A 16,172-nucleotide genomic window follows, 5' to 3' on the forward strand; every position below is an offset into this window, starting at 1 on the left:
TTTTTCAAATATTGATGTGGTTGAAGTTCACCGCTTTCCTCTGGAAGGGAGAGGATTCATGATTTGGAATACGCTAAAGTTTGGAGCTCAGTTGGTTAAAGCTGGTCTCTTTTGGATTTGTCATTCAGGATCACAAGCTTTATTTTGGCTTGACTCTTGGGATGGGCACCCTCCTATTCTTACCACTCATCCTTAGCTACATGCCCTCTATCAGAATTTTAGTACTGCTAGTTGTGACACAAATAATTTTTATAAGATAGGGTGTGTTAGAGGTTTGGCTCCTTCCTTTCGTTGGAAACACCCTTCTAAATGGCCTCCAGGAGGCTCTAAGGAGGATAGGAAGGAGTTGTTTCAGATTTTTTAGTCTCGTGAGTGTACTGCTTTGGTTGGTAATGATGTTCTTGCTTGGGACAGCGAAGATTTGTCTAGAAAAATTTTAACGTCTGCAGGATATGTTGAGCTTCTTCGAAAAATGTTGGGGGACATTCAGATGCCTTGGTGTAAGCAAGTCTAGTACAAGTTTTCTTGGCCCAAATGTAATTTTTTTATGTGGTTGGTGGTCCATAGCCGATGTCTTACATGGGATAATTATGCAAGCATGGCTTCCAATGACCCTCAATGTGTGTTCTATGTCGGACTAGTGAAGAAAATATCTCTCATCTCTTTTTCCAATGCTCTTTCAGTAGACATATTTGGCATTCTTGGTGGAATGTGTGGATCCAAATCCTGTTGGCATGTTTCCTCACTAGTAGAATTCTTTGCTCGTTGGGTTAAAGCTCATGTCAAGACTTTGTTTCTTCAAGTTGCTTGAACTCTTGGACCCTCTATTATTTGGCATATCTGGTTGGAAAGGAACCACCGTATCTTTAAGAATGAGTTTTAAGAGGTTCCTCACTTATGGTGGAAAATTCTCCATTCTTTGGGGAAAATTGCTTCTGCAAAATGTGACACTTCTGAGGCCATGGAACCAAGGGAGGATATTTTCAATAATCGTTTGAATATTCCCCCCACATGGAAATCTACTAAGAAGGATGTGTAGACATCCCTTCAAAAAGATAAATACGGTGAGGAAGTGGAGTGCCCCTCCGCAGGGTATTCTTAAAATCAACACAGATGGGTCTTCCAAGGGAAATCCAGGCCCTGCTAGCATTGGTGGTGTCGGTAGAGATAGGAAGGGGGATGTCTAGTTTGTGTTTTCTATTTATAAAGGTCATCACACTAACAACCTAATGGAGGCACTTTTTCTTTATCTTAACTTTGTTTTCTCTAGGGGAAGGAGAGGTTTGAGGTGCTTTAATGATGGCTTCCCGCTCTTGTGGTATTTCAATATCCCTTGCACGCACCTGTGGATCCATCTCAGGCTCTTGTTTCTGCATCTGTGTTCGCCGATGACAACTTTCCTCTACTACCTTTAGGGTCTGCTGCGGCGGATGGTGTTGTTGGGGGGAGGGGTACAGCTTCCTTTGTGCCTTCTCCTAATGGCGTTCATCTTCCTCCCGACCCCGTCCCTCCTATGGTTAATGCTGATTTAGCCCCGCCCAATGCCTCTACAGGTACCCTTGTTTTGGCCTCATCTGCTGGTCCGTGGGGTTGGGCTTCTTCATATGTTGATGTGGCCGCTTTTGAGGCCGGATTGCACGACGTTGCTCCTCCTGCGAGTCTCTCTTTCGGGCCTTCTCGTTCCCGAGAGGCCTCTTCAGTGAGTGTCTCTAGCCCAACAAGGGTTGTTTTAGACCAAGATATTGATAATGAATTTTTTTCTACGATAGAGGAGTTCTCTGCCCTAGCTGCTATTTTTCGATTCTGAGGTTTTTGGCCCTCTATTTCTATTCTACACACATGGATCTTCGAGCATTAGGAACCAATCTTAGACAATGGTGTACAAATCTTCTCGATTACTAAAAGTTTCTTCATTGTCAAGTTTGCATCTATTGAGGATAGGAAGACTATTTTGTCTAATTCTTTCTCATAGCAAGGTCATTTCCCTCTCATGACCAAACCATGGCATATGGATTTTGACCCGCTCACGGAGTCCTTCAACAAGGTTCCTATTTGGGTTAGGCTTCTGAATCTCCCTATGCATCTCTGGTTGGACTCTGTTTTGGAATCTGTGGGGAATGCTATTGGAAACTTTTTTGTTTGTGGACTCGATTACTTCTGATATTCTCCATTCGACATGTGCACGAATTCTTGTTGAGTTGGATGTCTCAAAGGGCCTCCCTGAGAATATCTACTTGGCCTCTTCGCAAGGCTCCTCGACCCAACTACTGGATTACGAAGGTATCCCCTTCCACTGCAGAAAGTGTCATATGACTGGTCACTTGGCTGCTGGTTGCTTTTCTGTGAAGAATAAGTTGAGGCATCCTCCTTCCTAGTGGCATGGGGCCTCCTCCGAGCATTATACGATGCACAAGTCTGATCCTGAGGATGGTTTATCCCCTGTGGTTGGTTCTCCTCTGACTGACGCTTCTTCAGGGACAAAGAATGTTGTGGATGTCCAGCCTTTGGGTTTGGATCTTGTCCCTTCTCCTATCCCTAATTTGGTTGCTTTTCCTGATCCTAGTGGGGGCCTATCTTCTTTAGTTCCTCCCAGGGAGATTGATCTGTTGGGTGCTTCTACTTCCCCTGGCCTCCTCTCTTCTTCAAGGGCTTGGCTTAGTGAGGCAGCAAGGGTGGAGGATGGATAGATTGCAATAAAAAGAAAGAAATCTAAGCCCTATTTGCCTCCATTAAATATGATTCTCAAGTCAGGCAAGGGAGATTCTAAATCAAAGGGTAAATTGTGAGCTTCCCTTGTTGTGCCTGGTTTTAGGAGATGGAGCCCATTATTGGTTTCTTTGGCTCCTGATTGGATGTTTTGATTGTGTTGGTGATAGGATTTGTCACCATGGTTACCTCTTTTCCTAGAGGGTAACCGGATCCATCTTTGTTTCTGTGCTCATTGAAAATCCTAAGCTTTGTACAGGGTTTCAAGCAGCCTTCACCCTGTTTTCCTTAATCAAAAACAACCTAATGGAGGCCATAGCTATTTTGTATGTTGTGAAGAATGCTTGTGATCTTGGTTGGAGAAGGCTTATCTGTGAATCTGATTCACAAGTGGTGATACGTCTATTGAATCAGCAACATTCTGAAGTTGTTAGTTGGAAGTTAGCTTTGATTGCGGACCAGAATCATAATTTGTGTACTTCTTTGGAGTCTGTTACTTTCACTCATTTTCCCAGGGAATGGAATAGTGTTGCTGATTGTTTGGCGAAGTGAGCTTCTAACCATATGTATAATTGGAACATTGTTGATAAGACTCAACTTCTGATGGGCTTGTCCCATCAACTTGATCACTTGGTTGATCTTGATAGGGTTGTCTGATGCCCTTTCTCTGTTTGTACTTGTTTCTCTTTTAGCTTGAATAAATTTTCACCCCCACTTTATTTCAAAAAACCATGGGTGGTGAGATGATACAGAAAGAATAGACCATTTGTAGCATTATTTTGGAAGATAATGTTTGTCGTCCTCTATTTGAGAATAGAGGTTGGTTACAGTATTTTCTAATGCTCACTACTTGGAATGACGAAGTTACATTTCAGTTTATGAATACTTTGCATAGTGGGGTAGCCATGGTAAAAGGGCTCAAGGTGGAATGCAATGAAGCCATCATCGCTGAACTTACTAGGTTTCCATAGGAAGGAGAAAAAATTGAAGAGGATTTGGACCCACGTTTGCAAGGGCTTAATTTTCCTTACATTCAGATGGGCCACTGCAAATAGATAGAAAGTGAGGTAGGTAAGATGGAAGGTCCGCAACTGGTTCTAAATAGAAGCCTTAGCCATAGCACAAGTACAATTTTCAAGATGAATATGATTATAAAACTCGAAGGCCCCCCTTCACAAATTGCCTTTGATGAGCCCATATCTAGCATGCATCTACAAGAGGTCCTCCTTAATACTCTTTTTTTAGTGGTGCGATTAGTTTTTCGTATTAAGGGCAAAAGGTTTATCACAAATACGAATTGGTATAGGGATAGTGATATTCCCTCGATCTTTCTAGCGATGACCTACCTGGTAGAACTTGACAAAGGTAGTAGTAATACACTATGTAAGCACCTATTCAAATCAAAATATTTAGGGAACCTAGAAAAAGTACTGGTAAATATTAGAGATGACCTCTTAATTTGCAAGCCATATCATTTTGATATCCCTCAACATGGGAGGTAGTTGCTTGCGTTGCATCCCATTATCTCATCTTTTGATTCAACTTGAGTTATAGAATGGCTTCCTATAATACATAGAAATGACATTTTCTTCTCTACTTCATGCATGTCTAGAGGTCTCAAGCAAGGGATTGGATAGAGAGATGTGTGGAAGTGGAAAGGATTGGAGCTTGGGAAAATGGCACTGAGGTTAGCCTAGAGTGTTTACACTTATATGTACTTAAGAAAAAAGAATCAATCTTCAGAGGAGGGGGATCTTCTAGCCATGTCTTACATGACTATGGATTAAATGCTCCTCTATTCTCCCCTCTATCAAGAACACTTTTGTTATAATCTTGTGTCTAGGGTCTATATCCATCAATTTTAATTAGGTATTTCCTTCTCTTTGGCTTCCATTTATTACTGTTGAATACCAATGTATTTATTGCCATATTCATAAGGATTTGCTTGGCCTTCTATAAATTTTATTTATGTTTGATAAACATATTTGCTTCAGATTTCCTTGAATATATTTTAGAGCGCATGTTTAAACTACTTAATTTTATTTTCCTTGTCATTTCTAAATTGTCCTTTATCTTGTAATTTTACTAACCTCCTTACTAGTATCATAGAAAATTCTTGGTGGATATGGTTGTTTTGTTTCAAGTTTGCCCTAAACGAAGGGCAGTTGTGTGAGCAAGATAGAACATAAGAGAATAATTAGACTATAGGTCAGGCTATTCTGATCATACTTTACAGATCTTTTTTAGGTTTACGAAATTCTGGATTTGCTTGGGTTATATTTGATGTGGCAATATTGAGGTACTACTACCAAACTGTGTCCTCTCAGTGCCCCTTGAGTTGGGTTGTATCTTTGTTTCAATATAACTATTGACTTTGGCCTCTTGCTTATCAAAATAATAATAATAATAATAGATATTACTACTTAAAAAATAACATGTTAATCTTATATTTATGTCTTAACATTATCTTTGCATTATTTCACCTTCTAACCCTTGCACAAAGGGCTCAAGCTCTCATGAGCTCTTGTTTGAACATGTGTCTTTAATATCATAAGAATCTCTTTAAAATTTACAATAGATCTATTTCCAACCTATGTAGATATTCTTAAGCCAAAGGTATTTATAATGGGTCTAATATCGTTTAATTTAATCAATTGAACAAACAATTGACATCTTTTACTGTCATTTATACTTGCATTAAGACTAGTTAAATTCTTTTGCAAGTAAAGTTTGTAATCCAAAAAATAATTCCATGGAGATACACGTCAGCCTCAAAATGTCACAATTCCAAAACTAGAATTGTAGGAATGGTGACGAAAGATAGATAGATAGGTAGGTGAGATTTTAACGTCCACGAGGCTGAACATAGCCTATGGGACACCTTTCCCACTACACTAGCTTTGATAATTCAGTTCGCTTTTTGTGTAGGCTAGTGATGAGCCTACCAAATTTCTCAATGTTATTGTTGAATAAGTTGTACCAAGAGTTGTCGGATAGGATATCTACGAATTTGACCTCCTTGTCCTTGTATGTCTCACATTCTAAAATGAAGTGATGCTCAATTTCCACCTTCCCATGATTGCAAAACATGCAGATTCTCTCTTCCCAGAGCTCTTGTGGTCTCTTCCACCATCCAGTCTCACATCGAAGTTGACGAGAGTTGGTCCTTAGTTGTGCAATAAGAATCTTATCTCTCCATGAAATATTCTTCTACCATCCCCCACGGCCACCACTAAACTAGGGTCATTTCCATGACGCCTGATAGGAGCTAGGGACATTTCTTGAACACCCTACAGAAGCTCGAGTCATCTCTGGAATCTCTCCCTCTGTTGGGGACATTAATTTGAGGAGACACCCAATATTCCTGAAATGACTTGGGGGCTTCAAGAAGTCCATTGACCATGTGAGAGACTCTAGAAGTCACCATGTTGTATGCAGCATTAAAGTCAAACCAGAAATTTTTAGTACTGAAAAAACAAAAGTTGTCATAATAATGATTTTGATTTACGCCAAATCTTTGTTAGGCTGACAACATCATGGCATGTACAAATGGTTCATCATAAAAGATACAATATTTACCCATTATGGAGGCAAAATAAACTATTACAATTGAAAAGGAAGTTACTATTTTTTATTACTGATATTCAGATGCGCGCTCTCTTAACTATTATTGTTTTCTATTCTGCTGACTGTTGTAAGAAGTTTGTAAAAACTAAGAAGAAAATAATTATGAACGAAGAAACCATGAATGATGATATGTTACTTCTTTCATTATGCAGGCCCCATTGTTTAGAACAGTCAGATTCCCCAACTCCATTATTAGTTCTCTGAAGAATGAAGTTTTAGTCTCGAATAAATTAATAATAAAGATTTAACCTCAAAAAAAACAGTAATAAAGTAACATAAATGACACGCAGAATGAAGATGCATGAGGTCTTTGAATCCTTAACTTGGATTTTACAGTGAAAAATTTGCCCATCCACTATATCCTGTATCATGACATGGAACACAAGGGCTCTGCCTTCAAACCCATCACATCCATGTTCCCCCTTTCAAAAACTAGTCCTCATTGCCCCCCAATCACCCACCTCTGAAACTCAGTTGAGCAATGAAAAAAATTCAAAGCTTTTAAACATGTATTTTTGAATGTCGGATTTTTTAAGCATTGTATCCAAAACTTTTCAAATCAATGCATCAATTTTCTAAACAAAATCATTAAACAACATCAAAAGCATAACTTGCATTAGCATCAACATTCATTATTTCATCATCATTTTTTGTGCCATTCAATTCTAATGAGATTGATATAGAAAAAATACCTTCAGCTTGTGATCCTACTTTCTCCTTACATAAATTCTTAGAATTCCGAGCCTTTGCTCTCCTAACTGTTCTTATCATTCCTCTTTGGTTGGTGTGAAACACACTATCATGGATTTACTCAACGTGATACTTCTATTAGCATTCCATTTTTTAAGACAATTAAATAATGTCAACTCTATGACTTTTAATATTTTTAAGTGTTCTCATTTCCATGGCACATAATTCTATGTATGATGATTTATCTGTCATAATTTCACTCAGGATGTCTTGACCATAATCCACTGACCCTTGTAAATTTTGAAGAATGATATTATAAATAAATAGCATAATTGTATACTTCCAGGCTCTTTGAGCATAAATGCCATACTTGTACATTTCCAGGCTATTTGAGCAATCAAATTGTTGAATTTTCCATTGTTTCACATTCTCGTGATCAAGAGAAAAGTTGTGTCAACCTATCTAACCCAAACAACATTATCATTAGAACAGAGATTAGGAGAGCATAACAATCTACCACCACTTCTATTACTTGTGTATTCACTCTGCCACCACAAACGCAATGTCAGTGTTTTGCATCATCCTCAGAAAACTAAAATTTTGCCTTGCACACACCAAACTCCTAGAGTTAGCCATGTAAATATCAATCTTTGTGATCAACATGCTTCAATTTTTTTCCTGTGTTAACTATCTAAACATTTCAACTTTCACATGTCTCTATAGTTTCCATGTAAATAGCAAACTTTGTAAATCATAACTTTTTATTTTCAAATTCCTAATGCCATTCACATATTTCAATTTTGGGGCAATGGTCAAATTTTGTTGCTAATGATGGTGTATCCAACTGTGAAGAAGTAAATTTTCCACAGATCCGTCTAATCCCTTCTCTATAAATTCAAAATACCTTGTAAGGCAGTATATCCCAAAGCCTCTAGGTGTAGCAAGTGAAGCATAAGATTAAGAAAGAGATTCCCTCACCATAACATACAAGTGACACACCTAACTATGCTCGTACCCTTTTGTATGGAAAAATGTCGATATTAGTTTATTTCCTTCCTATTGTTCTCATCACCCTATTCCTCTTTATTACTGTCTATGGTTTTCATAAGGTTTTTTAGTAGTAATTGGAGGTATTTATTGATATCGACTGTTTCTTCATAGATTCTAGCAAATATATTTATGGAAACGGCAGTTTGTAGCTGAAGATGGAAGGCATTTACTCCTTATAAATACACAGCTCCCTAGCTAAATTTCAAGATATACAATTTCTATTTTTTTCGACCACAGGTACAGCAACCATTGGTTGTCTTATCAAGAAAAGTTTAATTTTTGCATGTATTTCTGAACCTCTTTTATGATGTTGGGAAAAACATAGCCCAGTTCATGTCAATAATGCTAATCTTGTTACTGCACATTAGTGTCTACCAAATTTAGGAAAATTATCAATTCAGAATCTCTGTTCATTATCCCCGGGATCTATGAAACCAATTGTACAGACAGATCAATTATTCAACTAATATGATGTCTGGCCATAAGAATTTCAGACATGCCACAGAACTTTCTTATTTCCAATCTAATTTGAGTCTTCCATCTCCAGCATGCTTTCAAACTTCATAATTATCTGTTGCTTAACATTGTGACATATTTTCTACCCAATTCTATCATGCCCATCAAAACTCCATCCTGGTTTCTCTGTTGAGTACAACCTTCAAATTTTTTAATCCCTCTGGTGAATAAAAGAATTTCAATAGTTTCTCCTCAAACATGATAGAAAATCTCTCCTCTCATTCACAACCATTTATTTTACTGTTCAAAACTTCTAATGTAAACTCATATTCTCACATCCACACAAAATAAGAGCTTACATGTATAGATGATAGGTAAAGACAACTGTTGGCATTTCTACCACTAATTGACAAATAAAACCTACCACATAAATACAATCTTCTCTTATAGACTAGGAAGATTTGTCTTGTGAATCTGTCTAATATACCTTTATGATCTTCCTTGATATTGTTGGGTTAGATTGTAGGCCCTTCCTAAAAATCCAAACATAACTCATTCTTTGAAAAAGCCTAATTGAAATTTTTTCAAAGTTTCAAACCAATAGTAGAGCACCTTATATATATGGTCTAATAAGTACACTATATGACCTCAAAATATTGTATCAAAAAGAAGAAGTAATCAGTTTGTTTCTGACTAAACTACAATTTTCATTTTGAGCATTCAAATGGAGGAAATAACACATTTTGAATATAATTTACTTTGAAATGCAGTAGAAACTAAAGTGGTTCTAAACTTGTGAATGAAATCATCTATTTGTTATACATCTTACGTGCTGTGCTAAGGAATGTAAAATCAAAGATAGAGAATAATTATAAATTTCTTCTTTGTATCTGCTAAGCTGATGTAATCTTCTTGCAGAAGTATATGTAATATGACTGAAGAATACAATTCCGATTGTTCAGAATTATATGTTGTACTTGACAAGTTTATATATCTTCACAAATATATATATATTTTAAACTTGATTGTAATACATATTATATTTGTCAGAAATAATAATCGAAACTTGTATTGAATGTGTATCGAATGCAGAAGAGGAAATTGCTACTATTATAGATTGTCTTTCTGCATCTATACACAACATGTGTGTGTGTGTGTGTGTGTGTGTGTGTGTGTGTGTTTGAAGGGTCATGGCTACGTAAGGACATGACCCTTACGTGGTATGACCCACAAAGGGTCATGACCTTACATGGCCATGACTTAACTAAATATTAGTTAGTTAGCACATTAAAATGTGCTACGTTATACAATGATCATGGGTAATACAGAGAACCTCGAGCACACATAGTAGATACAAATTACCATGCACTATAGGATGTGCAGTATGTTGTAGCAGATACAGTAAATCATTTTGCTCTTTATGAAATTGTATGTATTAATATAGCATCATCACATTTTTGAACCGGTTAACCAGATTAGCGATTTCATCTCATGAATCGCCAATTCATGTGGTTCATGCAAACAATCGCCTTTGCTACTGTTATAGATTGCCTTTCTGCATCAATACACAACATGTGTGTGTGTGTGTGTGTGTGTGTGTGTGTGTGTGTGTGTTTGAAGGGTCATGGCTACGTAAGGACATGACCCTTACGTGGTATGACCCACAAAGGGTCATGACCTTACATGGCCATGACTTAACTAAATATTAGTTAGTTAGCACATTAATGTGCTACGTTATACAATGATCGTGGGTAATACAGAGAACCCCGATCAAGCATAGTAGATACAAATTACCATGCACTATATGATGTGTAGTATGCTATGGCAGATACAGTAAATCATTTTGCTCTTTATGAAATTGTATGTATTAATAAAGCATCATCACATTTTTTAACCGGTGAACCAGATTAGCGATTTCATCTCATGAATTGCCGATTCATGTGGTTCATGCAAATAAAGCCTCATCGTTGATCTCATCAGTACATATATCAGATTTTATTGAGTCCTCTCTATGGTACTCCTCAAAAACAGATAACCTACTAAATTATCACAACCAAGTTATATGCAGTAATGGAGAGTTTGAAATCCTTCTTCCATGGAGAATCTTATTCCCAAATTGATATGACTAAATGGTAAATGAGTTGGAAGTTTAATGCTTGAAACGAAAATTTGAGAATAAACAACTTGTATACCAATGAAGACTCATCATCTGCGATGAACTTTTATTTCTAGCTTAGGTCTCAAGCACGACAAACCTATTCCTTGGTCTCGCCATCTGCATAGGCCAAATAACTGTGAAGCAAATCATATCAATTTTAGTAGTAGAAATATTTTTGTGAAGCCTGAAGTACTTAAACAGATTGTAAAGCAATTGTATTCAAATACATTAAGGATAAATGTATTGCATTGAAACAATACTGTCTGGGAATAAATGGTATGTATGGAAGATACTGGAAATCCTAAAATCTTTCTGAGAAAGACTATCCATATTTCTATTGATTGGATGATATTTTCTTATCTCTGATTGCACAAGGTTCCTGTGAGTTAAGATGCAATTCTCTGGCATCGTCGTCGACTTCATGTACAAGTGTAAGAGAGAGGGTGTCGTCACAGTCCTAGATTTGCCTTTCAATTTGGAATTTTGAAGTTTACACAGAATTTCTGCCTTCTTTGATCTAAATTTACCTTCATCATTTTGAAGTCCTCGGCAAGACACAGAGCAGAAAATTCAACAAGCAATCCTAAAATCAACAGATGCATGCTGGTAGGATACAACCTTAAAAATAAATAATAAAATTTAATGAAAGGTGATACTCTGCGAGTTGGATAAATTGAATCAGAGAGAACGATTGTTGCCTATCATTTAATGAAGATCCGAGAAGATCACAAAAGAACATCGAGTTATCAGATGCTCTAATTGACTCAAATAGGGACATACCTTTGTTGTCCATCAAAGGAAACCATAGCGTGAAGAATGATCCTACCAGCTCAAACAATGGAGAACCCAAAATAACAAAGATCTGATGAATAAGAACTTTGATGCAGTTAGGTTTATAACGTTTACCCATAAGGAATTGTTTTGACTACAATGGTACTGGTTTGAAATTCCAGCACAAGAGACTTCCAAATGAAGAATCCAATGCACATGAAAAAGCATTGATATTTCTGCAGACGTCTAAGTTTCTTACAAAGGCGATTTGGAAGTTTTGACCAACTGTACACGGCTTTGGGATATATCAATTTATGCAGTGAAAGAAGAAAGGAAACTCTCCACACACTATCCTCTCCCTAAGAGCGGGAAACATACTTTGATAAAAGGTCTTATGATCATGAATATGGAGGGCAATAATAAATATATGGGTTTCTCTGCAGATCGAATAGGAATTCCTTAATCACGCTCGGCTAGACTAATATGTTTGAAATACGTAAATTAAGATTTCATTGCAGATATCAATATATGCCCCAAACATAGAAAACACAACATGCAAATTGCAAATAGGCAAGAGTGTATGCAGAGTAAACAAAGCACACAAATTCTAAAATGTGGAATCATAGACAGTGCATGATAACTGTTGGTCAAATACCTTAAAGAGATGACATACAATGGCTGAAAGTTGTGAGTTTCCAATATTTCAGAGACATTGGAGGCTCGGTTGAACATACAGGTGGCAGGGGAATCTGAAGTTTTGGAGCCTATGGATCAAAAGTCATCATCTCATGTGAATAAAGAACCAGATCCATGGATATTTAAGTACAAGGCTAGTTTTAAAGATGGAGCTTGTTGAGAAGTAAACTAGAGTTCTCACATATCAATGGCACTTGATAAGACCATTAATTACAGAATAAAAATCAAACTTGATCTTTAATATAAATCTACGGTAACATATGTGGAAAATATTTGATTTATTCACAGGAGTCAAGAGATAATTCGTGGAGATGAACCATATAAGATCAAACTACACTTTCTAAAAGAGTCTCTACAATTGGTGTGTTTGCTGCAACTATTAGAGGGAATTTGAAGGCATCGCACAGTGATACAATGACTGAAAAATCTATACAATGGAATAAGTGGGAATTTTACATTGTGGGGGGGTCATAAAAATCTATACAATGGAATATCCCACTTGAACCGTCCTTAGAAAGGAGATGTTCCACTCTCAAATGCCCATGGACCCTCATGTGCAGATAAGTATTCTTATCTTTTACATTATCTACTCATTGTAGTCTCTCTTCCATTTGCAATTCTACACATACTATAAGGGTTATTTGCCACCTTTTCCTTGTCTGATGATGTTCTTGCAAGAAAAGAAGGTTGGCACTTTACACATGCTACCACATATTGTGTAGACTCAATCTTATGATAGTAGCTCCAAAGAAGTTGTGATCTAGGATTCATTATTCATCTGATGATCAGGTTGGATAAAGTAAGACTCTCATCCTTGATGATTGAGATTATCAATATCCCTCTATAGAAAGAGGGAGTCTGACACTTCATCAAAGGCAACCCTGTCGAGGAGGTCAGAAAGTTGATATCAGATTCAGAGGGAGTTTGACATTACATTAGAAACAAATTTTGATCTAAAAAAGCCAACAGAATGGGAGGGAAAGTTCGAGGTGAAGTTCCTTGTAATACATTCTATTTTGTAAGAGAGAAGCTTGAGGCAAAAATCTTTGTTCTACCCTCTAGGAGCGGCTATGGTGTATCCACCCTCTGACCTAGTTCATGGTGGGTATCATGAGAGTTACTATTTTGCATATTTGGATTATGTCATGAAAGGTGACGATCTTTCATTGATGTATTTTCAGAGGATTGCTATTGTAAGGTGACAATTTTATCAATAGTTTGACTTGTTATCATGACAAACTACATTAAGTTGCTGTCCTGGAGTGTTAGTAGTCATGATAACGAACGTATCATGATTAAACTTCATTTGTTCTCATGTAGTGCCGGAGATCATGATACTTCTCATGATAGATTCCATGACATTGTGATTTCTTGTTATCTAATTGACTACATTAAGTTGTTCTCCTGCAGTACCAGAAATCAGACAACTCATATCCTAATAGGATATAACAAATTCTTTTGGTAGGCATCAAGGATTTTTTTTTATGATAGTGCACATACCAAAAGAATATAAGCATGATGAATATAATATGATCAATACTTCTTGTTGAATCATACTTTGGATGATATTGAAAGATAACATCTAAGTTGATGGATATATATTGATATCCTTAAGTGCTTGAGAGCATAATCTGTTCTACAAATCCTCCCTAGCTAAGAGGGAGTGTTAAGGTTGTAGCTTCAGTCAGATTGATTCAATCTAAGATACATTATTGTTATTGGCAAATCATCATTTCCTATATATACTTATTCTATTAAATATAAATATTATTGTATATAATATGTATATATATTATATTATATATATTTATATATATTGTTATTAATATTATTATTTTTGTTAATATATTATTATTTATTAAATGATGATTAAACGATAGAGACATGTCTCTTAATGAGACATGTTCCTCATATTTATATGATATTCAAATCTGCATTTGGAACACACCAATAAGATGGCAGTGTTATTACATTTGCAGAAAACCATCTTAGTTACTTAACAATTAAAATAGAAAGTAACTTCAATAGTCAAAGTCTTGTCTTCAAAACATTTTGGAAACAGACTCACATGGCAACAAGTTGGGGATCAAAAGCATTAGTGTTGGCAATAGATTGTTCAATATGCCACATCATCATCAACCAAAATACCATACTGACATTTTTGTTAAACTGGCTGAAGAGAAATCAATGTAGGCCCTTGAGGTTGCTTGAATAAGGAAGTTGAAACAACTGCATGATGCCATTGTCTAGAAAAACTTGCCATCTTGATTCCGTTTCCACTTGGTGTTCCTAGTTTGAGTCAAAGACATCCCAACCCAATGGATTTCTTTGTGGCTCATCAGTCATCTCACTAGAGTAATTTGCATCTATTATTTTGAATATTTGAGGGTGCCCCAAAGATCATCCTTGCCCACACAAACTGATGCAATCTGAATCAACTCAAGCTTTGTGTCATTTATAGGTTGAGCTCAGCTAAGGTCCTGTTGCCCAATATCATCTTGTGCAAATGAATTCCTATAGCATGGTTACAACCCTAAGTTATCGAACTCAGACCCTGTTGCTTGGGTCCGGGTTCGCACGGGTCCAAATTAAGGACCCTACTTGGACCTACAATGAACCCGAGTGAATCCAGACGGACCCACGGCAAACCCAAGAGGACCTGTGGAAATTCCAAAAGGACCCACAGCGAACCCGAGAGGACCCACGATGAACCCAAGAGGACCCGCGAGTTTCTCTTATTTTTTTGTATATATAATGCATATATATATTTATTTATTTATTTTATATATAATACATATATATTTTATATATAATACATATATATTTTATATATATATACTCATGAACCCACATACAAACCTAAATGGGAAAAAAAATTGCCCGAACCCACAAACCTGAACCCCAAACCCGAATTGGCAACTTAGTTACAACCTGAACCTTAGAGAGCCATGGATTCAATCCTAGGGGTGTAGTGTTGAATGACCCAGCTCAATGCAAGACTATTGAGACCTTGATAAAACTCGGCTATTGCAAAGTGCCTGAAGTTTGTATGCTCTGCACTATCAAATGGACGGGTTATATGGGTGTGCTGAACTTATAGGGGGCATTAACTACTCATTAAGGAATGTAATGAAAAGGTGTGAATTATAATGCATAAATCCTCTAAAAACCTTGTCACCATTTTTTGAGCTGATTGAATATCAAAAATGCAAATGCTTTTATAGAAAATAGCCATCCCTTGTTAGTTTTATAATTGAACTAAACTCTATGCTTCAAGCTTGTCAATCCTATCAACAAATTATGGCAAAGTTCACAGCATAGTTGTCATTATTGTCATGCAATAAATATCATTCACATCCTCATAGTCATTGCATTTCTCAAAAAGTGCCAAATCATTCTTACACAGATCCATTAATTTCATTTGCCTCATCAAGCATGTGCAGAACTAGAAACATTCCAAGAAGTTAGATACATTCAATATTATTCATATCACGAGCTCTCTAGAACCTAGGCGAGTCCCTGTAGTGCCTCCCGTGTTCAAATTATGTACCTTCGCTTGTTTTGATTCAAGAGATACTTTGATGTGTTCCTAGGTAGTGCATTTGAGATGCTTCAATCACTTTATGATTATTTTGGTTGCCAGTATCATAGCTGATAGATGCTATACTGCTCAATTTGATCATATATGCATGATCGTGCTAGTGATGTGACATGATGGTTTACAATGATATCTAGTTATTTTGTATTTGGACGTGGTTTTTTGTTTATGATCGTATGATGGATATTGTTGGACTCATTGTGTGCTATGGATATTTATCTTGTTCTTACAGTGAACTTCAGCAATGATTTTAATGGGTTATTTAAATGAATTTTAATTAAATACTTATTACTCGATTTCGCGCACTCGTTGCTTCAGCTATATTTATTGCATCTACACTTGATATCGTTTGTTTACTGTACAAGACTTATATCCCCGCAATGGCACATGGACTTGGTGATTCAGCCATTCATACTGAGC

The 16,172-nt window shown here is 36.6% G+C and overlaps 1 protein-coding gene across 2 annotated transcripts in view; it reads right to left on the reverse strand.

The window, feature by feature from the left end:
• Nucleotides 1–7,308: 7,308 nt before the first annotated feature.
• The window catches only part of LOC149552677 (uncharacterized), a 52,394-nt gene continuing 43,530 nt past the window's right edge, over nucleotides 7,309–16,172 (reverse strand). The window contains exon 2 of one of the 2 annotated variants that reach the window (XM_089788241.1): nucleotides 7,309–7,568. The gene's annotated coding sequence lies outside the window, so the exon portion shown is untranslated. Of the gene's footprint in view, nucleotides 7,569–10,358; nucleotides 10,822–16,172 lie in introns of those variants that run through there. The other variant, XM_089788242.1, reaches the window with a different exon arrangement.

The sequence above is a fragment of the Cupressus sempervirens genome, chromosome 6 (genome assembly GCF_028749045.1).
Source record: "Cupressus sempervirens isolate cs-2001-9-10 chromosome 6, ASM2874904v1, whole genome shotgun sequence".
Taxonomy (NCBI): domain Eukaryota; kingdom Viridiplantae; phylum Streptophyta; class Pinopsida; order Cupressales; family Cupressaceae; genus Cupressus; species Cupressus sempervirens.